The 21436-nt window shown below is 40.8% G+C and overlaps 1 long non-coding RNA gene across 1 annotated transcript in view; it reads left to right on the forward strand.

The window, feature by feature from the left end:
• Nucleotides 1-1076: 1076 nt before the first annotated feature.
• The window catches only part of LOC135363749 (uncharacterized), a 287379-nt gene continuing 267019 nt past the window's right edge, over nucleotides 1077-21436 (forward strand). Inside the window, exon 1 of the long non-coding RNA XR_010409805.1 lies at nucleotides 1077-1148. This is a non-coding gene — a long non-coding RNA (uncharacterized LOC135363749). The remainder of the gene's footprint in view (nucleotides 1149-21436) is intronic.

The raw sequence follows: 21436 nt of genomic DNA on the forward strand, positions 1-21436 counted from the left end.
GTTACACTGCTTGCTAGCAAGCTACTAGCTACTAGCAGGTTTTGTACTAGGAACTCAGATCTGCCTGTCTCCAGAGCTTGAGATCTTAATCTATTCTGCTGACTTTAATTAAATATCATAAGCTTGGGAACTCTTGGGGAGCCATAGCAACCTATGTGTTTAAGGAGACATCATTAGATGAGCTGTACATGCAACAACCCCCATATTGTATTGTAGTTTCTTTTAAAGTTTTTAAAAAATGAATATAAGAGGGGTCTCTGACCAATAAACTCAAATCTCCAAAATGGCTGAATATGCCATGTGCTATTTCCCCAGCATTTGGGTTTCAATAAACAGCAAAGCTGGGATGGTCACTCACTTCCCTGGGCTTCAAAGACTTTAATGTCCTGCTCCCGTGGTTGGAGAGCTCTGAATTTCATCATTGGTGGCATGTGTTGTCTGAATGGAAAGGGTCCGGGTATAGTGGGAAGTTGATAGGATTTGTAGTTCAAAGGAGGTCAGGAATCCCAGGGACTCTACTCTGCCTTAAAATCTCAGTTTTCTTACCTTTAATAGAAATGCTATCAATATCTATTCAACTGGAGTGTTAGCATTAAATTAGACAGTACATGTAAATGAAATTTATGAGTTATTGTTTTTGGAGGCATTCAAGTTCTCTTCCACTGCTTGACAACATGTGGGCTGGTACCTTACCATCTTCTGCTTCTAAGAACCTGTTAGAGTCACTTTTTTTCTGAGACTACTCTATCTGATGGGATCTGGCTGGAAACAGATGGTGCACTCACACTGGGAAGAGTTTAATAAAGGAACTATTTACTAAGATGTGTGATGGATTTAGGAAAAGCAACAAGGGATGTTGCAGTACCCCAGTGGGAAGACATTACCAATGCTAGGTCTGGAGGCACAATGGGAGGGAGTGTTTACCAGAACCCAGAGTGTTTGGAGAGCGCCTCCTGACGAGAACTGTGGCCTTTGGTGGAGGGATGCAATCTACCCACAGAAACCTACTTGGGAGATCCTGGGGAAAAAAGTTTCTTCTGACCTCACGTTCTTCCCTCCCTTGATCTCCTGCAGACACTACCACTGGCTGGATTCCAATGGAAGCCACACGGGAAGGGAGCTCTTGATGCAGCCTGCAGCTCACACAGGTTGGTTCCTGGGGCAGAGAGCAGGTGGAGGAGTGGAAAGTAGCTCTGGGCAAGTAGAAGGTATTGAGCACAGCCACGTGGCCTTCCAAATATGTTAACCAATAATCTTTATCACTTTGTTCAGATTTGGCCTAGTCAACCCTAATTCAACATTATGTTGTCTTTGGTGGCTCTTCCTCCCCTTCTGTATTTTCTCCATTTCTAGAGACATTCACTCTTCACCTCTAAGCTGTCTTGTGCTCTTTTGCTCCTCTAAGTCTTCTTGTTATGAAAAAAATTAATTTAAGATGTTAATTTGCACACTTAAATGTCTTACGCCTAAATGTTATTTAAAAAATGCATACTGATTTTTACTCCTGAAATCCTAAGTTTGCTACCAGACTGACTGCAGGTGAAAAATACAAAGAACAGCTACCTGAAGGCACTGGAAAGTGAATAAATGCAAATAGATTATGGAGGGTGGCTGGCACTTGGATGAGAGGACAAGACAAGGAATTCATTCCTTATTTATGGTTTTTAACTGAAGTATAGTCCATAGGCAATGTCCATAGTCTTTCTGGCCAAAAGAATTAGAGGTAAGAGATAGGGGTGCCTGGGTGGCACCCTCTTGTCTGACTCTTGGTTTTGGTGTGGGTTGTCATCTCAGGGTTGTGGGATTGAGTCCCAAGTCCCAAGTCCAGCTCCATGCTTAGTGCAGAGTCTACTTGGGACTCTCTCTCCCTCTCCCTCTCCCTATGCCCTTCCCCGCCACTCTCTCTCTCTCTCAAAAAAATAAATATTAAAAAAAATCATTTTGGGGTGCCTGGGTGGTTCAGTCAGTTAAGCATTTGAGTTTGTCTAAGGGTCCTGGGTTCGAGCCCTGTGTCAGGCTCCTGGTTCAGTGGGGAGTCTGCTTGTCCATCTGCCCCTCTCCCACCTGCTCTCTCTCATAAATAAATAAATAAATAAATAATCCAAAAAAAAAAAATTAGAGGAAAGAGTTGAAAGCGACCACAGCCATTGAAAAGTGAGGAGGAAATCTCTATAAGGAGACAGCCAGAGAGGGGAGCCCCAAATTCTGTCAACTTCCCAAATTTCTGGCTAGCCCCTGAACCACGAATGTATGTGGCACACTACAAGCAACTCAGTGAAAGGTAAGTAAACTGAACTGAAATATGAACTGTTACCCAAAATACAAAGTACTTAAAAATTTTTGTTTGGTTTGCCAAAACAAAAATATCATACTCTTTTGGGAGAAGTATAATAGAACACAGAGTCCTCCCAAGAAAACATTCACAATGTCCAGGATACCATCCAGAGTTACTTGACATATGAAGAGCAAGAATGGGGTTCTTGATATATTTTTTTAAAGATTTGTTTATTTATTTGAGAGAGAGAGAGAGAGATCATAAGCTGGGGGGAGGGGCAAAGGAAGAGGGTGGGAGTCTTAAGCAGACTGTGTCCTGAGTATGGAGCCCGATGTGGGGTTTGATCTCACGACTCTGAGATCACGACCTGAGCTGAAACCAAGAGTTGGAGGCTTAACTGACTGGGCCATCCAGGCGCCCCTTGATATTTTTCAAAAGAAAATATAATTCATATAGATCAATCCTGAAGTGACTCAGATATTGGAATTGGCAGATGTGGATTTTAAACCAACTATCATAACAATAATTAGAGGCAAATTAAATCTTTAAGGGCTTATGTTAGAAAAGAAGAAAATTCCAAATTGATAATCTAAGGTACTCCCTTAGAAATCTAGAAATATTAGAGCAAATTAAATTGCAATTCAGTAAAAGGATGGAACTAATTAAGATAAAAACAGAAATAAAAAAGAAAACAAACATTAGAGAAACTATGTTATTTATAGGAGGTGCACTTTAAATATACAGACACAGAAGTAAGTTGATTCTTGAAAAGATCAAGAAAATTGACAGACCTATAGCTAGACTGATCAAGAAAAAAACATTGAACACCAATTACTAATATCAGGAGTGAAAAAGAGGATATAACTACAGACCCCACAGAGATATAAGACAATATGCTGACTATTCTTTTTGCCCGTGATTCCAGGACACTAGGAGACCAACATGCCCTCAACAGTCAGAACTTAGAGATTAATGGGACTCTTGCTGTGTCCTCAGTCAAGAATGTAACCCTTTTAGGGTCAAGGCCTCCATCTCTGCAGAGCCCAGAATTGTGGGGACAGGAAGGACCCAGTGGGTCATTTCAGGTAGTGGCAAGTGGGGTCTCTCCTGTTAGTGCACTGAAACACTAGGGCATTTTGGTTGTGAAATGTTTGGGTACGGGAATACTGTCATCGAGAACACCCTTCCAAAATTCCTTCCACAAATATGAGCAGTCTCTCTTGTCACTATGACCTGATTTCCATCTTTTTATTACCCTTGTCCATGTAACACACCTCAAAGCGGACCCTTTGCTTAAGAAGTATCTCCTTAATCCTCTACCACTTCTGGAGGGGAAAGGAAGTAGAGTGGGGGCAAGAACTAGGTTTACCTGCAGGAATATAGTTAATGCTCACCATGTGCTTGCTCCTCTATTATTTCCCAGTCTCCTTTGCAGTTAGTTCTCGTCAATGGACTGTGAGTGGGTCTTCTGAGTTGATGCAGTTAAGAGCCAGTGTACCTCCTCTATGGCATTCTATGGCACTCTTGCCCTGGTATGACAACCTTGGAAGCCACATGTTAGAGATAATGTAGCTATAATATGAAGCTACCCAACACCTATCAACTTTTATTCTGCTAAGCCTCTAAGATTTCTTGTTTATTTGTTGTGGTAGCAAGTGCTAGTTACCTTGGTTAATAAATCTATTCTCTCCACACCCACCAATCAATAAAAAACATTTTAGGACTCTAATTATAAATGTATTTACACTTGGAAAAAGATTAGTCAATTAAAACTTTGGTGTAGGTTCTATGTGCTCAGCATTATGCTTGGTGTTTTGCTATGGAGTGCCTACTCTGGGTAGGTGAAACCCTCTTTCCTGGTGGCTGTGACCTTTCTTACACGCCCAGATAAAAAGAAGTTAAGATATTTTAAAGCATGCCATGTCACCTTTATTCAGTTCTTACCAGGACATGGAGAAAGTTATTGGCTGCCCAGATATACAGAGGATGTATATTGCTGCATATTTGGGCTCCTTCTCTGGTTTACTTTGTAATCCTTTATAAATCTCATTCCTAAAATTAGAACATCACCAGCTAATCTCTTAATGTAAGTACATGCAGCAGTTTCTTACTATGTATTCTCTGTCTAGCCATGAGAATTGATGCTTTTGCCACAGCAGCACCTCATTTGGTTATCTGAGTCGTGGGGTTAATTTATGAGCAGTTTCTGCTGCTGTGGTCATTGGTTCCTTCATTAGTGTCTATCTTATCAGTTCAGATGTCTTTTGCTTTGAACCCACACTTTGTTGACTCGTCCTTATAACTCCTCTATTTTCCTCTTTGTCTTTTTATTAAATAAAATTTATTAACCCTATAAACAGACCAGTTGCATTGTGCAACAGGCACAAATGTTAGTTGATTTATATGTGCAATTTTGTGTCCAACTCTGTGAGGTAGGTGTTTCTGTTCTCTCTTTACAGATGAGAAAATGGAAGCTCAGTGAGGACACAAAAAGAATGTTAATGAATGAATGATAATGTCTCTTTGATAAAATCTCTTTGATACAGTCAGGTAGAGAAATAATATGGACATGAGAGGAGTTATTAAAATAATAGCAATATTGGGCGCCTGGGTGGCTCAGATGGTTAAGTGTCTGCCTTCAGCTCAGGTCATGATCCTAGGGTCCTGGGATCGAGTCCCGCATTGGGCTCCCTTCTTAGCGGGAAGCCTGCTTCTCCCTCTGCTTCTCTCTCTCTCTCTCTGTGTGTCTCTCATGAATAAATAAATAAAATCTTAAAAAAAAATAATAGCAATATCTGTGTACTCTGAACAACCAAACTTTGCTGAGAGAAATTAAGGAATAGCTAAATAAATAGATATACTGAATTCTTGGGTTGGGAGACTCAGTATTGTTAAGTGGTTAATTTTCCCCAAATTGATCTACAGATTCAAAACAGGCTTTATTTTAATTTTTATTTATTTATTTTTAGAAATTAAGAGGCTGATCTAAAATTTATATAGAAGTGCAAAGGCTTTAGAATAGCCAAACAACTTTGAAAAAGAACAAAGTTGGAGGACTCATGTCAAGATGGACAAATGTCAATGGATATAGTGGAAAAATTAATCCACATATCTAGGGCCAATTGATATTTGATAAAGATGCAAAGACAATTCATTGGAGAAAGGGTGGCCTTTTCAACAATCAGTGCTTAAAGAAATTCTTGGGGGGCGATAGATATGTTCATGACTTGATTGTGGTGACAGTTTCACAGGTGTATAATATGCCAAAACTTAGACTGTACATCTTAAATATATGCAGTTTATTGTATGTCAATTATACTTCAATAAAGATGCTAAAATAGCAATGACCACTGGGAATATTATTTGAGAGGCTGGAGATGATAGTGTAGAGATTGAACTCTAAATCCAGCTTTTCCACTTACTAGTTGTATGACTTGGGATGGGTTAATTCCTCTGAATCTGTTTTTATATACGTAAAATGGAAAAAACTGTTCCTACCTCATTTGGTGTTTGTTGAGTGTTGTTTACTGATGCAAAGCCCTTATGGTATTCCTGAGCATATAGAAAGTATTTAACAAATGTTAAAAAGTCATGTGCTGGGCACTATGCTGAGTATGTTATAAGAATTATCTTATTTAAACTTCACAATCTTATGAAATAAGTACCAATATCCTTATTTTATAAATGGGACAACTGAAGTGCCAAGAGGATTTATAACCTATCCCAGGTTGGTTGCATAGGATGCAAGTAGCAGAATCTGGATTTAAATAAAGGCAGTCAAACTCCATACACTTTTAATCCTATGACTAAGTGTTAACAGATGAGGCACTGACTCAAGTGCTGATAAGCAAATTGTCCAGACAGTGCCCATGTTTTCTAGGATGTTATTATCTGAGATATGTGAAAATATTGAAGACCAACAAGTTTGGGTGGCTTTCTGGGAGTTCCTCTTATAATTACTCCTGGCATCTGGCTCAGGGCTCACCAAACTTGTTTCTTCTTCCTGGGCACATAGTCAAACTATTTCCCAGCACTCCTGTATCTAGTGAGGTCATGTGGCTAGTTCTTGCCAATGGAACGTGAACAAAGGTGATTATATCCTTTCAAGGCAAAGGCAGGTAGGAATAGATGGGCTTTTGCCATTCTCCACTCCCATATCCATCTCCACTGGTTTGTGTTTAAGATGGAGGAGCCACGACATTGGGAGGAACTGGTTCCTGAATGACCACCTGGAGCAGAGCTCTTATTGCTGACTGTGTTGAACCACCTTTGATGTGTAAAGCTACTAGAATTTTGAGATTTGAGCTTATTTATTATAGCAATTAGCATACTCTTGACTAATGAATTATTCTTGTGGAATATTATCTTTGCGACATAGCCCATCTCTAGAAATTCTGAACTATAGGTCAAATATCTAGACCAACTCTATTGCTAGGAGATGGAGCACAGAGGAATTAGAATAGAAGTTTAATTAAGAAATAGTATCTAGGGGTGCCTAGGTGGCTCAATCAGTTAAATGTCAGACTCTTGATTTTTGGCTCAGGTCATGATCTCAGGGTCATGAGATTGACCCCCACGATGGGCTCCATGCTCAGCACAGGGTCCCTTTGTCCCTCACCCGCCATGGTCTCTCACTCTCAAATAAATAGATAGATAGATAAATAAATAAATAAATAAATAAAATCTAATTAATAGGAGATAATATATGAATAGTCAATGGAACCTAAGTGTTTCAGTATTTAAATTCTTCCCCAAATTCCAATATTTAAATATCATTCATTCTCACTCATCGTGGTTGAGTACTGGCATATGTTCATGGTTCAAATTCCCTGCTGGCTTTTACTATGTCTGCTTCCTGTTTCTTGGGGCTTCAGTTGTGGGCATGAACTTTAGGCTTTCCAAGACCCACAAGAAATTGAATCATCTCTGGCCCTCTCAGATGTATAGTTGTTTCTCTGGGTTGTTTTGAAACCACCCATTGATATCTCAAAAACCAATTTGATGGGACAGGTTGATACCATCTGTTTTTCAACTACCATTTTTTCCCCTCCTTCTTACTCATTGGAAGGTTAGCTTTCCACTCATTTTACCAACTTCCCAGTCTGTGGTGTGTCTTCTCTCATAGTATACCCTGTCTCAACTCTGACAATTCATGGTTTGCTGACAGACCTTTGGTTCCTGGCCAATTACTGCTGAGTTATGACTCCAACAATCTCCTGGTACAAGAGGCTTCTCTTGGTTTTCTAGGGCTTCTGAGAGAGAGAGAAGGAGAGAGAGAAAAGGAACACTTACTACCCTGGCTTGAGGACCATTTGTGACAATCTGAACATGTAGTATTACTTTTATGTTTCATTTCTTCCTTTTCTAATTCTGGATTGAAAAAAAAAAAAAGCCCAGAGATTTGTGCTGTTTGAGTTAAATAAATTTTGGGAGAAAATAGCTGTTTATAGAGCTGGAGAGTGCTTACCTTATGCCATTGTCATGGAGAAGGGGCTTGGTTGTAGGCATCAGATTCTGAGTACCTATTATTTTGCAAAAGGTGATCACTTATAGCATTCCAGGGGCTATCTGTGAGGAAACCTGAAAGATCTGATCCTCTGGTCCCATGTTTTCATTTTACTCATGAGGAAAATGAGTCCATCAAATGGACAGCTCCTCAGAGTGTGGTCCTCAGACTGGTGTCTGTCTGGGAACCACTTATTACTGGTTGGTGGCAATATAGGTACAGAATGTGTAAGCATTTAGAAACTTTTACAGTGGGGTGCCTGGGTGGCTTAGTTGGTTAACTGTCTGCCTTCAGCTCAGGTCATGATCTCGGGATCCTGGGATCGAGCCCCACATTGGGCTCCCTGCTCAGTGGGGAGTCTGCTTCTCCCTCTCCCTCTGCCCCCACTCATGCTTGCTCTCTCTCTCTCCCTCAAATAAACAAATACAATCTTTTAAAAAATTTTAGAGCAATTTGACAGATATTTTGTTGATTGACACTAATTAAAAAATAGGGCTTATGTATAGTTTTAAAAAATTCATTTATATTTAATTTTTTTTACATCATTAATTTTTGATATAATGTTTAATGATTCATTAGTTTTGTATAACACCGAGTGCTCATCACATCATGTGCCCTCCTTAATGCCCATCACCCAGTTATCCCATCCCCCCACTCTCCTCCCTACCTGCAATCCTCAGTTTTTTTCCTGGAGTCAAGAGTCTCTCATGGTTTGTCTCGCTCTCTGATTTCTTCCCATTCAGTTTTTCCTCCCTTCCCCTATTGTCCTCTGTACTATTTCTTATATTCCACATATGATTGAAACCATATGATAATTGTCTTTCTCTGATTGACTTATTTCACTTAGCATAATACCCTCCAGTTCCATTCATATTGATGTAAATGGTAGGTATTCATCTTTTCTGATGACTGAGTAATATTCCATTGTATATATTTATTTTTAAAAGATTTTATTTATTTGAGAGAGAAAGAGCATGAGTGGGGGGGAGGGGCAGAGGGAGAAGCAGACTCCCCATTGAGCAGGAAGCTCTACTCGGGGCTCGATCCCAGGACCCTGAGATCAGGACCTGAGCTGAAGACAGACACTTAACAGACTGAGCCACCCAGGCACCCCTAATTTATTTTTTATAACAAGCTTTATTTTTTAGAACAAGAAGATAATACAGAGTTCTCATATCCTCTGCACCAAGTTTCCCCTATTATTAATATATCACATTAGTATGGTACGTTTGTTACAATTAATGAACTCATTGATACATTATTAACTAAGTTCATATTTTATTGATATTTCCTTATTTTTTAACCTAACATCCTTTTTCTATTCCAGGTTCTCATCCAAATACCACATTATCTTTAGTTGTCATGTGTCTTTAGGCTCCTCTTGGTTGTGACAATTTTCTCAGGCTTGTTGGTTTGATGACTTTGACAGTTCTGAAGTGTACTGGTCAGGAGTTTTATGGGGTATCTTTCAGTTGGGATTTGTCTGATGTTTTCTCATGATTAAATTGGGCTTATGGGTTTTTGGCAGAAAGACCAGAGAGGAAAAAGGCCACTTTCATCACATCATATGAAGGCATCATATTGCCAATAGGACTTATTATTGTTGATGTTGACCTTGATCATCTGGATAAGGTCGTGTTTGTCACGTTTCTCTGCTGCAATGTTATCTTCCCACATCCCCCTTCCATAGTGTACTCTTCTGAAGGAAGTCACTCTGTGCAGCCTACGCTTAAGTGGGGAGTATAATTTATTTTATTTTTCTTTATAAAAATATGGTTTATAATATATATTAAGTGTATATGCATATCTATTTTTTTGATACAAAAATATTGTTGGTTTGTGATAGACTGAAAATGAAAAAGGTCCTTCACCACTGATCATTTGAGAAGTGCTGCTCTAAAAAACTTGCTTAAAGGCACACTGAAGAAGTCCTGGGACTAAAGCCAAGACATGTTGGCTCTAATCCAGCTTTCTTATTCCCCACAGCCCAATATTCCTCTCATTGTGGAGCAAGGTGATGGCTGGCTGTATGATACCAAAGATTACCCCATGACCATTTCCATTGATCTTAAGGAGTACTTCAAGACTTGATGGAAGTTTCTGAAGTATCAATTTCATTGAACCTTGAAATATTGGCCTGTCTGGGCTACTGTTTTAGGTCATGTTCAAAGAGTGAGATGGATTTGCACATAGGACTTTACTGGGTGTGAGGGGATTGACCAGAAGGTTGGAGTGCAATACAGTCCAAACAAAGGCCCTCATTAACTGTACAGGAGTGCTGGACCTGAGATGGCCATTCAGAGTTGCTCTGAATTTAGGCAGAGACATTCATCTTTGAACCCCCCACATTGACCAGGTATTGGACGCTGTCTGTCTTTGGGAAGAGAGTGTAAACTTGGGAGAGGTGGCTCCTTAGCTTAAAGACATACCTTAGAAAGGGACTCAATTGTACCATCAATAGCCAGTGCTCCTGGTAGCTAGAGGAGTGAGTTGATGGGGAGATCTGGATGGCACCCCACAGTACTAGCTAGATACTATTTCTTTTAAAATGTCTTTTGCTTAAATGTTGTGTCTAGATTCTAGGAATCAGGAGGTTGTTTGTTGCACTCTCCCTTGCCTTGTTAGCTGTCTCTAGTGTTTGAATGCACTAATTGTACTTTGGGTATGGGTGAGGTAATCAGGGAAAGGGATGCTGGGAAGAGAGGCTATATGAGAAGGTTAGTGCGGGCATTAGACACAATGCAGAGGATTTGTATTTGTGCAATCTGGCTGCTTCTGTGATTCATTTGGGTCTGTGTACCCTCATAATCAGTAGGCTCCAGTGAACTAAGTGTTGCTTTCTAAAGAAAAATGAAAGCTGGAACTTCAGCAGGGAGGAAGGCATATGCCCAACAATGATGAATGCACACAACACACAACCCCAGAGAAGCCATATAGAATGAAGCTGTGGGCAGATTGTTATAATTTCTTTTTCAGGGGATAGTGATGCAAGTGACAGAGTTGTTTTAATTGGTCAAGAATTTATCTCTCCTGCCACTTGTCTCTTGTGGGATTTCAAGCTTACTTTTCCACACCCATTTTGATTGGGAGTGGGAACAAGGGAATTTCAATTATAGGGCAAAAGATAGAATTCCAGAGTAGAACACATTTGTCAAAAGTAAATTCTTATGCAAAAAACATGCCTCTTGTGCTTAGCACCTTGTTTCCCTGACTCTGCCTGATGTCCATTTCCTTTGTTTATTGCAGTTTGAATTCACTAATGCCGTCTTTCCTTTCAACATCATCCTTGATTGGAGGATGCTTGGCCTGAATTAGCTCACCCTGGTTGATAGGAGAATCTTGTATTTAGCAAAGAAACTCCAAAGAAAGAAAGCCCTTTTCCCTTGTGAGCCTTTTCCACCAGTGGCCTCGGGACTTGGCACCCACTATCTGGATTATATGTAGCTATGGAGGTGGCAAAGTGTTAAAGCATTGAAATGGATTTCTTTTTCCTATTGAGGTAGTAGAAGTTTGAATGAGAATCACCATTTTTGTATAATACCCACAGATATATAATAATAGCTAACATTGAGCTCTTTCTAAGTGCTGAGCACTGTGCTAAACCTTTTACAGGTATCATCTCATTTTATGTTCATAATGATTCCATGATATGGATATTATTACAAACCCCTCAACACAGATGATACAACAAAACTTGGAGAGGTTAGGTAAGTTGCCTATTTGTGGAGATAGGATTCAAATTTAGGTGCTGACACCTTTGCACCACTTCCTATACTGCTTCATTAGCTGTGGGATTGGAACAGGGGAGTGGTTTGAATAGGAAAACAGGAAATGGGCTCAGACTGGCTTCTTAGGGAAATGGCCTTCTGAGGAGCATCCTACTGTAGGCTCCTTCTTGTAGCTCAAGCCAATTTTCTTTTAGTCCTAAAAGTAGAGACCAAAGGGACAATTAAGATCTAAGAGTCAGAACCTTAAGACTGAATTTGGAACTCTGATATTTATTTGGGAGTCTGTGGCATGAAGGTGGTGGTTAAGGCACTAGGTATGGATGCAATGGCCTGAGGAGAGAAGGTGTAACCAAGTAGTCAAAGGGCTCAGGCCGGATTACTAGAAACCAACATTTAAGGGAGGTGTAGAGGAAGATAAGCCAATAGGAAGGTCCAAGAGAAGAGTCAGTTTTGCTGTGATCATCTAGGACAGGATGGTGTGTGGTCTTCTAGAAGAGGGTGGGATGTCATCATCCAGGACAGGATGGTGTGTGGTCATCAAGAAGATGTGATGATACAGGAAAGAGGAGCCAGCGGGGTGGAATGATACAAAGCGGTTAGGTTAGGTGACATTTCATCCTTAAGGAAGGAGAGAAGAAAGGAAAGATGGGAGGAAATTCAGATACATTAGAGAGTAGAGAAAGGGCAAAGTTAGGGAAGGTTATGTCAAGGCCTGTATATTCTTAATGAAGTAGAATGTTCTTTAGGTTTTTCTGGCTCAATTCTTTCTTTCTCAAGGTATCGTATTAATGGCTCCTCTCATCTGGTGCTCAGGCAAGAATACCTCAACCCAAGGGTAACCTAGCTTTGGACTCTGCCAAAATCATGATATCTGAGCCTCTGCTAGGTCAATGGTGGTAGAGATTGTGGTTGCAGCTCCTAGGTGGCCCTGTTAGGTGGGGTTTCACCTCCTGATGATCTTCTCCAGACTTTTCTTAGAAAACCCTTTGGACAATTTTACCTTTTGTCTGTTTATCATGGAAAGAGCTAATTTCTATCCAGGTTTAAGTTCAAGTATTTTCTGGCTGCCTCCTGCCAGGAGCATCCAGGGACAGGTGGCATGTGGACACTTAGCCCACTCCTATTTTTACCAAGAACTTGGGGCTGCAGCCAACTCACTTGAGTGTCAGAGTGGTTAAGGGTTGGCAAATTCAGGGTAAACTCTAAGATCAGACTTCTCTGAGACATTCAAGATTTGTGCTTCTTAGGTGCTCACCTCCCTGGAAGGTCTTCCTTGCTCTTCAATACTCTGGTGCCTGCTAGAACCTTCCTGATTCATTTATGTGACTATTAGTTGAATATTCTGTACTTTAAAAAGATATGAAACCCTTAAGTCAATGTAGTAGGATTTTAGCAGCCTAGATCCTTCATTTTTATGGGGAAAGTGACTGAGATTCAGGGAGAACTCAGGGAGAATTGTCCACAGTTACATGGCTGGGATTTGAACCCAGGTCTTTGGGTTCCTAGTCCAGTGCTCTTCGTATATTGCATCGTCATCATGCAATAAAGGATAACTCATTACAGAAATGTAAGGGGACAGAATGGTGGCCTCCCTCCTTTCCTATAATTCTCCCTAGGTTTGTACCTCTTGCTCCCAGTAATTTAATTGACTTTGTCTCTCTAGGGAAGGATACCCATAACTCATCCCCATGGTTAAAACCAATTAAATCCCCTGAATCTTTCCTATTTACAATATGCTTCTTAGAGTTTTAAAAAATTAGTGAACAAAACTCATCTTTTCATAGCTAGAGATAAATCCATAAGATAATCCTGGAGAAGTTTGACTTAAATTTGAACCGAATCATAAAATACTGATGTATAAGATGTTTTCGGGGAGCAGACATTTAGTGGAGGTGGGAGGAGATTATGCTAGTAGCTTCAGTGCTGGGTATTTTGCATACTCTATTAGAATTTTATAACAACACTAGGCATTATTCCACTCTACTGCATGGGAAACTGGGTCACAAAGATGTTAAGTAATTAAATCAGGTCCCCTAGGGTTAATTATGTCAATTAATTGTCAGTGCTGGATTTCAAATCTTGTTTTATCTGGCTCTGAAATATGTGCTCTTTCTACTACCCAGTGGTTCTCTAATTTGACATAAAAATTTCCTGTAAAAGTTGAAAAGCAGATTTCACCCAGTCCAGGGATTCTAATTCAGCAAGACTGAATCTATATTTTTAAAAAGTGTGGGTGCCTGGGTGGCTCAGTCGTTAGGCAACTGCCTTCAGCTCAGGTCATGATCTCAGGGTCCTGGGATCGAGCCTTGCATTGGGCTCCCTGCTCCACAGGAAACCTGCTTCTCCCTCTTCCACTCCCCCTGCTTGTGTTCCCTCTCTCGCTGTGTCTCTCTCCGTCAAATAAATAAATAAAATCTTTAAAATAAAATAAAATAAAAAAGAGAAAGTGCCCTCAGTGATTCTGGTGTATGGCTTATTGCAAAAACAGGAGGGAAAACAAGAAAGGGAGCAGTGCATAGAGGTCACATTCTCCTCTTTGACAGTTTGGAGGGAAGCCAGCCACCCGCCAGAGGCTGACAGCCTCTCTAGCCCTGTCTGGTGTCTTCTGACTCAAAAGAAGTAGTTCTCCACAAGCTTGGCTAGAGGAACTTGCACGTAGGCAAAACTTCCTAGCATGGAAATCCAAAGTTCGTCCAGAAGTCTCCAAGTTAGGAATATAGTTCCCTGTTATTTCTTCTAAGGATCATTTGCCACCATACACTAAACTTTCCAGAGATGGGATCTTCCTTGTCTCTATCCTAGCATCCAGTACAAATGGCTGACAAATGATGGGTGCTCAGTGTTCACTGGGTCATGAAGGGTGGTGGGCATGCTATGTTCAGTCCTGGTGAGTTAGGACTGAGGGCTTACATTTTTAAGTATCTCCTGTTTGGAGACTACGCTGTTTTGAGGGCCATCCCACTGGCATGTAGCTCTGAAAAGGGCATAGCTGAGTCCAGATGGAGCCAGTTTTCTAAGGTACACAATAATGAGTGTGTGTGGTAGCCCTTTTTCTTCAAAATGTTTTATAAGTTGAACCTTATTTACTTATGGGTAAGTACTGTGGAGATTAAATTTCTAATCTACTCAGCCTGTAATTATTTCTTCACTTTGGTCGATTACTAATATTTCAGGTGGCTCCCTCCCAATTCAGTCAGCAGTATCATTAACTTGCCTTCTGGTAGTTCTCCCAGATCTTTAGTATGAGATGAACAATCAGGAGATTCCAAGAGTTTGAAGCCTAATCAGAGAATCTGATGTTCTTGTTTGAAGATAGCATCCCATGCTCCAGGGCTCTAATTTCCCATGCCTACAAGCCTCAAAAGCTCAAGTGAAGGCCTCTGATGATTTTCAATAATGCAGTTCCATGTTTTATAGCATTCCATGCCTGCTACCCCCCTCCAGCTATACACTATATTTGAAGTAAACCACACATGCATAAGAGATATAAGATAACTCACCAACCTAATTCAGGATGGTATCATTTATATGAGTTTCAGATCCTCCTCTTGGCCCATGTTGTCCAGACAACTGAAAATGGTCCAGGGACAAATGAGTGAAAGAGGTGAATGCAAGACATCTGGAAGTCATGGTAGCCACAATAAGTTGGCAGGGATGTGCTCTCCCCAGAGGAGACTCAACTCTTTCCTCCCTCCCTCCCTCCCTCCCTTCCTTCCTTCCTTCCTTCCTTCCTTCCTTCCTTCCTTCCTTCCTTCCTCCCTCCCCCATCCACCCTTCCTTCCTTCCTTCCTTCCTTCCTTCCTTCCTTCCTTCCTTCCTTCCTTCCTTCCTTCCTTCCTTCCTTCCTTCCTTCCTTCCTTCCTTCCTTCCTTCCTTCCTCCTTCCCATCTCTCTCAGTCCTTCTTTTCTTCTTTTCTTCCTGCCGCAAATACTTCTTAAGCTTCCCCCTCCCTATATTCCAGGTATTGCAGTAGGCCCCTTGAGAATACAAAGTAGCAAACGACATGGTTTTTGCCTTTTAGGAGCCTAAGGCTCATAGAGCTTATAATTTGTTGAAGTGGACCTGTGAATGGAGTGCATGTTTTCCTGGACCATCGTTTCTGCATCCCTAACCCTGGAAAGTTTACAGAGGCTCGTGGCTGCTTTGATGAAGAACCAAGTGTTGCCCTCCTATATCAAATCCTCCTCCCCTCCCTTCCCTCCATCTTTCCCTTCTATCCAAGCATTGCCCGATTTGGATCACAATTTATTCCTGGTTTGTGGCAATGTGGCAGAGGGGAGGGTTTTCAGAGAAGTCTCATTTCAGATTCACTTTTCTCTGGGCGGGTTGGACTATGATTGCTGTGCAGCCAGAACAACTCTGATTCTGAGTGGTCATGGGTTTGGAGATATGTAGCCATTGCTTCTGTAACTTGGCTACTGGTAGCTGGTGGTGATAAGGACAAAGAGAAAAGAAACCTTCATGTCAGAGAAATGAAGTATTTATAAGGAAAGAAATGTTACAATATTTCCAAGAAATACCCAGATCAGTAAAATATTTAGTAGACCATCTGCTAGTTTGGTCCACACAATGTCCAATTGTTCATTCACCCATTCACCCATCCATTGTATTGGGCACTGGGTAAGGGGCTGGGTATACATATAAGCTGCAGGCCCTGCTCTGTCTGTGGTTGAGAAACTGATGTTTCCAAACACTGGATCCGACTGTCTTGGCATCATGAAGAGAAGGACTTGTGGCTGCATATGTCTGGTGGGTAGAGTGGAGGGCTCTTGGCATTTAATCTATGTTAAAAATACCTTTCAAAATCATTTTAACAGCACCTCGGAGCTGCAAAATATGTTATGAAGTTAAAAGAGAAAAATCAGAGAAGTAACTATTAAAATGTAGAGTATTTCAGCTGAAAAACTTGGACATAAAAGAAAAAACTTTCTACTTGGGACTGCTTTGTCTCAAAGGAGGTTTTAAAGATCTTAAAAATAACAGGAGCTTTAAAGCAGGTGGTCACCTATTGTATTCAGGGCTAAGGGAAGCTTAAACTTATTATGTTTAGTGGTTTTTAAAATTTCAGCTATAAGACATTATTTTGGGATAGAAAAAAGTCTAATTGTTCCTTAACTCTAGCCATTGAAAATCAGAGGATGGATTCTGTTCCCATCTTCCAATGCAAGTGAGTTTCCATTGGGTTGAGACCAAGCATGGACAGTTTCAGCCTGAAATGAATACTTTCTGGAAATTTTCAGTGAGTGGAAACAGTCATGTAGAGGTGTGGATCTTGCTACCTGGATCAATAACTTTAGCTAGTTAAGATTCCTGCCAAGAAAGGCAGGGAAGATCAAATTTCATAGACCTAACAAACCACTGGAAACTTCTTGCACGCGTGTGTTCAAGGATCACTTTTTATGATTTATAGAAACCAAAGAACTCATTGGAATATGAATAATGGCTAACATTTACTTGTCATAATAAATATGCTGGCCACTATGCCAAGTATTTTATGTACATTGACTTATTTAATCCTAATGACAACCCATGAGCAGGTACTGCTAATTTTCCTACTTTACAGATGAGAACATTGAGGTACAAAAAGGCTAAGTTATAGAGTAGGATCAGTGTGTCTTTCACTTAGAAAATAAGTCAAGCTCCATACATGTGAATAAATGTGAACGTGAATAAATGTAACATTCAATACCTCAGGTTTGATGTGGATATTGGTAACTTCTTAATCCCTGGAAGTAAAGTCAAAATTTGAATTCAGAAGAGAGTTTTGAAACCCACAACATGAATTTAAGAAGCTAAAAGAAAATCTAATTGCACAAATCGGATACTAACGACTTGGAAAAATCCATTGCTTTCACGGGGTTTGGTCTTGTGGGGGGAGCTTTGTTGTTCTCTCCAAGCACTTCTTACATTTCTCTCTCGCTAAAAGCTAACAAGATGAAACCAAGGGATTAATTTTCTAAGTGAATGACACATTTATCTACTCTAGTAGGTCTGAGCTTTCAGCAATTCGCTAATGCTTAGGATGCATGAAATACAGTTTTCTCTTCCTAAAATGTTGGTCTTCTCCAAAATGGCTTCCCACTACTCATTCCTGGTGATGCTCTGGTACCCCCTCTCTCCTGGGTTGAGGAAGTTTTCTGGGCTGTCCTTTGACTACAGTGTTCAGTCCATCCTCAGCTGATGTCTTAGCTTTGGCAGTTTTCCCTGTGTCCTCCTCCCATCTAGCTTATAGTCTGCTTCTCTGAATGACTCCAGAATTGAGCTATTAATCACTACACTTTATTGCTAAATGAATTCTGGCCACAGGTGTTCTAGTCAGAATGCTCCCAGAGCCTGGACCTGCAGGAAGAGAGTCTGTGAAGCTTCTGGCTCTGGCACCAAGCCATGGACTCTGAGTGAATCCTAGAACTTCTCGAAGGCTCAAAGAAGGCACTTTGTAAATTGCAAAGCATTACTCAAATGACAAGAGAGTGCCAGGTTTCTATTCTACACTTAGGGGTGGGTGTCTTATTTAGTTGTAGTTGCTGACACCCAGATAGCCATCATCCCCAAAAATGTGCCTTAGATACCTGTTTCTAGACATGCTTGGGCCTTCGGTACGTGTGTCAGAAGCCAGGGTTAAACAGTATCAGCTGGATGAACACTTTCAGCGGCTAAGGCTGTTGGAAATTACCTCTGTGTTACATTTCGCTTTAAATTCCTCACCTCAAAACGAAGCAAAGTCAGGGCAGAGAATTGGATGGATTTGCTCTTGGCCACCACATCAAGCAGTAGAGTAAACGGAAGGAGAATAATCGTAAGTGTTAAAGGCCACCAGCATTTGCCAAACCATGGTCTTTTTAAAAATATATACATATATTGCACAAAGATTTTGGCATTATAAAAAGGATCCTGTAAGTACCATAGTCTTTTATCCAGAATGTTATTAAGAACTTTTTATTAAAAATTAAGATGCTTTAGAAACCACATAAAATTTTAAAAGGCTCTCTACCTTTCCACTTAGCCTTTTAAGGGCACCTCAGGAGAGATGGTAGAATTCTCAAACAGTTGGAGAGGTCTGCAGAGCAATACTCTGCTCTGCCAATTTGTCCCCATATTGGCCCAGGGCAGCCATTCACCACTTTGTTTTTGGTTATTTCAGCTGCCGTTAGACATTCTCCTGCAAACACACCTGCACTGCTGCCGAAGCGGACAGAACGCGATGTGCTCCCGTGCACTGCGGGCTCTGGGCTCTTGCAATCCCACCTACGCTTCTGCTCGAACTCACCGAGCTCTCTGGAAGCTTTCGGGGTCGTGTGTGAATTCTAGACTGTGAACCTGAGTACAGAATCAGCCTCATATTTGTTCACTGGGGCAGTCTTCTTTGTTCAACTCTGCACAGATGGGGTCACTTCATTTCGTGGGCCTCAAGTGGTCTGCCCCCTGGTTTCCTCCTTTTCTTTGCTGACATCCAGAGAGTCTTTCTACATTTTTCCTGGTTGTACTACTTTCTATATTCAAGAAACCTTTTGCCATTCTAGGTGCTGTAATATGGCTTGTAAACCGCGTGTTCCCCCCCCGCTTCCTTATCTGACTTACCCCCTTCCTGGCTTCTTTACCTTGATACTGTCCTCATAGCAGTTGAGTGCTCATCATTTCGTCTGCCATTCACTACCATCCCGTAAGTCCCCTTCTCTGGGCTGCTTTTCCGTCTCTTTTGTGTTTCTCTGATTCTTACATCAAGACTGCAGGCCCAGGTTGTAAAAGCATTCCCCTCCTTTAGCTCCATATGATCAGCTGAATTTTCCTTACTAACAGCTCTTGTGGTTGAAAGACCTGAAAACTCTGACTTTGCCTTTTTCTGAGATTCTCTGTTTTGCTCGTGGAGAACCAAGCAAAGCTTTTAACCATTCTGACACCATCAGGATTTTTCTGGCTTGCTGCTATTGGTTTTTCATTCAGTATATTTGAGGAGTCCCTTCTTTACATTTGAGGAGTTCCTTCTTTATGCAAGACAGTATCCTAGGTGCTGGCTGGTGATACAGAGAAGATAACACAGGTTCTGTCCAGAAGAGCTTGCAGGCTGGAGGGAAGACAGGCATACTAACACATCCTACACTCTACTGGAGTGTGGTGGGGTGGAGTTGGAGCAGCGTTGATGGGATGCTCCATCTCATACCAGAGAGTGGGTCACTTAATTCAGCAAAGGGAGGGTGTCAGGGAAAGTGTCACCAAAAAGTCCTAGTTGAACTGAGTTCTGAAGCATGCTGAGTTATTCACCAGGCAAAGTCAGCCACCGCATTCATGGTGGAGGGAACAACACAGGCAAAGGCTCAGAAGTATGAAAGAGGGTTGACAATGTCCAGTCTGTTTATGAACCTTGTCAAAGATCAGATAATCTTGCCTTTATGCATTTTTTGCCTGCCCTACAAGCAGAACGTGTTTTGAGTGGGTTATCAGGAAAGGTCAAAGCTGCATGGCTGGTGTGAGGGACTCAAGGGCTGGGTAGGGAAGGGTTAGTCACTTGAAAGTTTTGTATGCCGAGACAAGGCTGTTAAAGGAGCTCTGGGGTTTTTACAGAGGAGAAAGTGCTTAAAGGCAGATTATGCAGCCAACGGTGAGCCAGTAAATGGTTTCACTGGGGCCAATACTGGGATATTTTGGCAGCCCTCTTTATTGGGCGTGGGTTTCTCTGGCTATTCAATACCATTGTGACTCTCCTTGCGAATGCCCATGAGGGGTTAGGGTGAAAATATAGAGCTTTTAAGCATTTTAACGTGATTTCGATTGCATTTTAATTTTTAATAAAACTCTTAATAAACTTCTGCTTTAGGAGAAGCAGAGATCAAAAGATTAATAGGGAGTCCAGTGTTATAGTACTGGGAGATAGATGGGCTTAACAAGACTGTGGTACATCTCTTTCAAGTAAATGTAATAGATGGTTCTATTGGAATGGGAGAAAAGGGAAGATGCGTACATACATGCGAATATCTTTTTTTTTTTTTTCTGTGTAGCCAATAATGTCACTCTTTGGAAGTAAATGCTGAGCTCCTGGCATCTTTGACTAATACCCTTCTCATATGATAGTTACACTGCTCCAAAGACAGTACAAACATCTGAGCCAAATAATTTTCTCTTTTGTTTGCAAGAAATTGAACTGACAGATATACCTGTCTATTTTGGTTCCAAGAAAATGTCTTGTTAGAAATGTGTGAAAATATATTATATGACAGTCGCTGAAAATGTTTCAGATGCAGCAATAAACTGATTGTGGTTTTCAGACCAGATGTGCACCATGTTTAGAATTTATTGTGCTTCTTCATATTCTAGTTTGGTGCTTAAGTAAATAGAAAGAAGTGTTCTGTTTTTCAATGAAACCTCTTAAGTGAACGGATGGCATTTTTTTCCCCAGTCAGTGATAGGAAATTATAGGAATCATGCAAATTGGAGATATTCACTTTCCTCACACCCACTGTGTAGCTGATAGGGCTCAAACTAAGGACCTCTTTGTCTTGTCTTCTAAGGTTAAGAATGAGACAACTGGCAAATGACCATAGCTGAATTGTGCAGCACTTTTGTGCTCGCATAGAAACTAAAGAAATGTGCTTCCTATCTGATGGTAGTATTTTAAGCCCCTGCCTTGTGATTTAATATAAGGTATGAGCTAATCAGGGCTCAATAAAAAAGGCTGAAGGAGACATCTTTTTATTGCATATCCCTGCAAGACTCAAGGCAGCCTTTGCCTAAGGTGTTAGAAACAGGACATTTGCTTTTCTATGTGTGTTCAATAAAATATCTTTCTAGGCATAGAAACGGTCTGTGTGTCATGACTGGTCTGCTTTTTTATGCTATCTCATTTTACATTTCAATTCTAGTGGCACACTGGTTTTGAGTGGTTAAAGATCTGTCTCATTTCCTTGCCAACTGAGATTGTGTTTCCAGCTCTT

Source organism: Mirounga angustirostris, unplaced genomic scaffold, assembly GCF_029215605.1.
Source record: "Mirounga angustirostris isolate CCGP_5_RB_7025 unplaced genomic scaffold, mMirAng1.0.hap1 SCAF_3, whole genome shotgun sequence".
NCBI lineage: Eukaryota > Metazoa > Chordata > Mammalia > Carnivora > Phocidae > Mirounga > Mirounga angustirostris.